General features: G+C 40.5%; 1 long non-coding RNA gene across 1 annotated transcript in view; it reads right to left on the minus strand.

The window, feature by feature from the left end:
* LOC130544392 (uncharacterized) overlaps positions 1–4,207 on the minus strand; it is a 363,269-nt gene extending 359,062 nt beyond the window's left edge. Inside the window, exon 1 of the long non-coding RNA XR_008960638.1 lies at positions 4,133–4,207. This is a non-coding gene — a long non-coding RNA (uncharacterized LOC130544392). The remainder of the gene's footprint in view (positions 1–4,132) is intronic.
* Positions 4,208–6,000: the final 1,793 nt, after the last annotated feature.

The raw sequence follows: 6,000 nt of genomic DNA on the forward strand, positions 1-6,000 counted from the left end.
TTGCTCTAACTCTTTATTTTATAAATGAGATTCATAAAGGAGAAGTGACTCGCCAAATATGCCACAAAGAGCTGGCAGAGTGAGCACCAAGCTTCAACTTCCAGCAGTCCCCTTCAAAGAAAAGAAAAAAAAGGCTCTGCTTTTTCTTCCTTCTGACTAGAAAGGAGTCTGTTGCTTCACAAAGAAAAATTATTTCAGTCCACCACACTCCAAGACTTTGCTGAAGTACATGCATGGATACTTCCATAGTTTTTGGCCTTCGGGTAAATATATGACATTAAAGAGTGACTTTCTGTTATTACCCAAGTGATCTGTTTGGGTGTTTAAAGGTTTCCTTGAACTTTATTCTTACATGGGAGCATGGTGAACAATTTTCCTGGCCAGCCCTTTATGCAGTAATCCAGCCCATGTTAATTAACTCTGAACACTCTTTATTATGCAGCATTGCTAGAGACTGCCTCCCCAAAACAGCAGAAAATCAGCACTAAAGGACATAGGCCTTTTTTCCACATGATAAAGTCTTGAGAAGGAGCAGAGAAGCAAATGGAGTTTAATATAAACACTGAATCACAGATGAAAGAATCCAATCAAATGCTGACAAAAGAAAAACATCGGAACAGGGTAGGTAAGCAACAACCTGCATAAAACACCATAAGCACCCTGACAACCAAGCATTCACACCTACTCTGGGGAAATTCAACACCCCATTAGAGGGGCAGGAAGCAGACGTCCTGAAGGAAAACTCTATAAGCAGCAAAGACAAGTTGATGAGACATTTTCAGAATCATCATTGCACACATGACACCCAAGATGTTTACGCTCCTTTCTCTTCTGAGTTGTTTGGGGGATTTATAATGAGGAAATATGAGAAATCAAAAAAGTAATAAGCCTCACTCCTGTATAGCTGTGAAGAGAATAAAATAAGGCCACTTCATAAAATTTCTCCTTTATGATATTTCCCTTTCAAGAATGCCAAAGAACTTCTTCAAAAATAGTATTTTGGGAAAGGTTAACTTGCATTTGTTTTGCTTTGGGTGCAATATAAGTTGTTTTCTGCTAACAATGTTAGTAATAATTATAAGCTAAAATAAATAATACTAGTAATGATAATATTTGCAATCAGACAATCTCAGCATCTTCTCTGCAACACCCAGTTCTGGCTACTATTATTCACTTCATAAAGAGAATCCAACATGCTCTCCCTGGTTCCAAACTTGCCCTGCTACTGATTGAGCTTTTAAATGAAAATCAGATTATGTCTTTTCTGTTTATACTCTACAATGGCTCCTTCCTCTCAGAAGAAAACCTAGCATTTCCCCCTTGGGTAGGGAGGCCCTGACTGACCTGTCCTCTACCTCCCTCTGATCCCCATCCTTCCTCTATTGCTTTCCACTCTCTTGCCCCATTGGGTGTTTTACTGTTCTTCACACAGGCCAAGCTTCCTCCCATCTCAGAGCCTTACCCTTGCAATTCCCTCTTCCTAGACACTTTTCTTCGCAGGGCTTTGCACCACTCTCTCTGTTCCAGTCTCTGTAAATATGTCATCTCCTCATAAAGGCCATCCCTCCTCGCCCTCTCTAAAACCACCACCCGGGTCTCCAGTCACTCTCCTTGCCTCACCCTGACCTTATCATGTCGTCCGGGCTTTCCATCTCCATTGCACCCATCACTGATATAAGACTATGTATGCACGAGTTCATTAATTTGTCATGTGTCTTTCCTCACCCTGAGGTAGACAGCAAGCAGCAGGGACTTGTCTTATTCAAAACCATGTCTCCAACGTCCAGCATAACGCCTGACACATAATAGACACTCTATAAATAGTTATAAAATGAATCAATGAACAATAATAAAAATGTGTTAAGTATCTACTATGTGCCGACTACTATATTTATATTACTTCTAATCCTAACCTCAAAACACTCTGGCAGGTAAAGAATATTTCCATTTTCTGATCTAAGGAGAAAAGAGTTCAAAGAGCTTGAGTAACTTTCCCAAAGTCCTACAAATAAATGCTGAGCTAGGATTTAAATCCGGTTCTCCCTGGTTCAAAAGTCTATTTTCTTTCCATTACACAACACAATGTTTCGAAGATATCAACAAAGTTAATACTAATAATAGCAAATATTTATAAGGTACTTGCCAAGTGCCAGATACTGTTGTAAGTACTTTATAAGTACCCTCTCGTTTAAAGCTCAGGACAGCCCAATGATGTTGGTACTTTGATCCCACCTCACACATAGGAAAGTGGAGCTCAGAGAGATAACTTGTTTGCTCAGGATAACAAAGGCAGTCAGTGGAAGAATGGGGATTCAAGCCTAGGCCATACAGATTTAGAATCTGTGCTTCTAACTTCTATGCTGTAAGGTGAGAGAAGATATTTCCTTTGTGTAATTTCTGAAGCAAAATGGTTGAGGCACAAAATGGTGTTAATGTCTCCATCAAGGTCACTCCACACGACCCTGCAGCACCAGCCCTGCCCGCCAGCATCCGGGACCCAGGGCACACACAGGAGCTGGGGACCGCTTAGAAAAGGCATGGTCTGCTACGCTGGGAGCCAATAATAAACAAACAAACAAACAAATAAATAAATAAATAAATAATATTTTGTAGAGCGTTTCAATTTATAGTTTACAAAGCACCTTAGCATAAACTTCCTTAGTTAATTTTTAGAAAGGTATTTAATTGAAACAAAATTGTTGTGCCAACCAACCTACTTTATACCAAAGCGCCTTGAACTAAATTTTGTGCCCAATGACTGGTAGCCGGGTTCCAAACCCATTTTCCAAGTGACGAAATTGAAGATCAGGGAAGTTAGTGGACAGACATCGAATACGTCTTCAGGAATCGAGACTAGATTCTTGGTTCCAAAGCAATTGGTAACCAACCTAAAAAAAATTTGCAGGCAAGAGCAAATGCCATTGCCCTGAGGCTGTTACCTTTAGAAGGTCTTGCTTTGCAAGATTGACCTTTGGCCGGCATCTGGGAACTTAGCTTTTAAAAACATTCACTAATTGGTAAGGTCTGAGGGCTCTGCCAGCTTGCCTAGACTGTTTATACAAACGATGTTTTATGTCTTCATTTTTTATGGTGAGCACCCTCTTTAGAATCTTGCGGTCTGGACCTCTGGTGGGCACGGGTGCCTCTGTGATCAGCTTCCCGTGAAAACCCTGAGCTCTGAGTCACAAACAGCCTTCCCTGGGCACACACATTACACAGGTGTTGATATATTTTTACTGCTGGAGAGAGAGAGCGTGCTGTGTGTGACCCCTCACAGGAGGCAAAGGGCATAGGAAGCCAACACAGGGATTTCTCCAGACTCTGCCTGGTGTGTTTTTTCAGATATGTTTTTCCTAACATAGCTGTATATCCTGACTGCACTGTTGTAATAAATGTTAACCACAAGTATGAGGCTGAAATCCATGAATCCTAGCAAATCACAGAATGTGTGGGTGGTCTTGGAGGTCCACAAAACAGAAAGGCAACAGGAGAAGAGGGGAGCTCCTGACAAAAGTAATGGCAACAACGGAGAATGGAGGCATCTCTGGGGATAGACCTGAAAGCCCAGAGATTCACGGGGATTACACAGACCATGTAACCTCCCCCAGGGTAGGAAGCCTGCGCCCATGGCTATGGAATTCACTGACCCAAGGAGCAGGGCTGTCCCTCTAATAAGGAATTGCTAGCACAGTATTCTCCCCTTAGTCATGGTTTCACTTTCCGCCTGTTTCATTACCCCTGGTCAACTGCGGCGCAGAAACAGATGACCCTGCTTTTTTTTTTTTTTTTAATTTTTCAAATTTAAGTATAGTTGATGCACAATGTTACATTAGTTTCAGGGGTACAACATAGTGATTGGACAACCCTCTATGTTACGCTATGCTCACCACAAGTGCAGCCACTCTCTCCTTTACTAGGAGTCTTTAGGCAGGGAGGGAAGAAAGGCTACGTATTTGTTCATGCCAACATCACTACCCATTTTTAGCACATAAAGATTTTTTATCAACTCTGTTTGCATGGACCCGGATCTTTCCCTCCTCCCTCTCCCAGACTGTCTGCATGAGGGATGTGACCTGGTGAGTAAGAGCAAGGAGGCAAGAGGAAAAGCAGAATTTCGGAACGAACTTCTCACCTGGCTTGCTGAAATGGCTGCAGAGCAGACTCACAGGATGATGTCGAACCTTCGGTCTAATTTGTGAAAATGTGTGCAATTTCTTTCCTGTACGACACTACATACAAATCACCAGATTACAAATTAACCCTTTGTTAACCCTTTGTTTGTGATCCTTGTTGTAATGAGCAGTTTCTTGGGGACTTTCTCTTTCTGGAAAGTGGGAGGGAAAGGAGCAAGGCATCATCCTGCTCTTCATTTGTATTTTGGTCCCAAAATGTAAATACAATTGTCTATGTTACTTTTTTGTGGTAACTACCAAGATGAATATTTTAATTAGATAAGTTATATGAAAAGGAAGGAAAATTCTATGTCTAAGTGAAAAAACAACCCCCCTTAAAAATATATACGTTATTATAATATCATTAACTATATTCCCTATGGTGTACCTCTTACCCCCATGACTTATTCATTCCTTAACTGGAGCCTATATCTCCCTCTCCCCTTCATCCATTTTGCGCATCCTCTCCACCTCCTGCCCTCTGCCAATTATCAGTTGGTTCTCTATTTATAGTTCTGATTCTGCTTTTCACTTATTCATTTTTTTAGATTCCGTATATGAGTGAAATCACATGGTATTTGTCTTCCTCTGACTGACGGATTTCACTTAGCATTATACCCTCTGGGTCCATCCATGTTGTCACAAATAACAAGATTTCATCCTTCTTATGGCCATGTAATATTCCATTACACATATATACCCCATCTTCCGTACCCATACATCTATCACGGACACTTAGGTTGCTTTCATAGCTTGACTATTGTAAATAATGCTATAATAAACAGAGGGATGCATAGAGCTTTTCAAATTAGTATTTTTATTTTCTTTGAGTAAATACCCAGCGGTGTTTACTGGAGTTATATGTTTTTTCTATTTTTAATTTTTTGAGGAACCTCCATACTCTTTTCCACAGTGGCTGCACAATTTTGCATTCCCACTAACAGTGCACAAGAGCTCCTTTTTTTCCACATCCTCGCCAACACTTGTTATTTCTTGTGTTTTTCATTTTAGCCATTCTGATAGGTGTGAGATGATTTCTAATTGTGGTTTTAACTTGCATTTCCCTGATGATTAGTGATATTGAGCATCTTTTCATGTGTCTCTTGGCCAACAGATGATCCTTCTAAGGTATCATCAGAAGATCGATAGTAGCCTAACGCTGCCTCATAGCACCTGCATCGTTCAACTCACTTTGTCTCATCGTGTAGGCATTTTGTTATCTCACATCATCACAAGAAGAGGGGTGAGTATAATACAATAATATATCTGGGGAGGGGGCACATTCACATAACTTTTATTAAGTACATTAATTATTCTATTTTATTATTAATTTCCTACTGTGCCTAACTTATGTATTAAATATTATCATAGGTACATATGCATAGGAAAAAACATAATGTAATAGGTTTCAGTACTACCCACAGTTTCAGGTATCCACTGAGGGTCTTGGAACATATCCCCCATGGATAAGGGGGGACTACTGAATTTATTCACCATCAGGAGGAGAGGAGGCTCCCTGCACAATTGAATACAAACCCCAACACTTTCCAGGAGAGTTGAAATTATAGGAGAGAAATTGGCTTTTCTTGGCTGAAACACTGCATACTGATTAGCAGCCCAAAGAGGCAAATTTATTCAAATCTACCTCCCTAAAACAAATGTCATCTTTCCCGGGGGAGTAAGATGGTATGGAACTATATATAAGGTACACCTTCAAATTCTTTTTTCAGGAAAATTCCTCTACACACTCTTTCACATTAGCTGTATTTGAAGCCTGGATAAGAGCTGAACCTTATTTCAAAAGTGATGTCTAACGAATCCCTTGGGT

This window comes from Ursus arctos, unplaced genomic scaffold (assembly GCF_023065955.2).
Source record: "Ursus arctos isolate Adak ecotype North America unplaced genomic scaffold, UrsArc2.0 scaffold_20, whole genome shotgun sequence".
NCBI lineage: Eukaryota > Metazoa > Chordata > Mammalia > Carnivora > Ursidae > Ursus > Ursus arctos.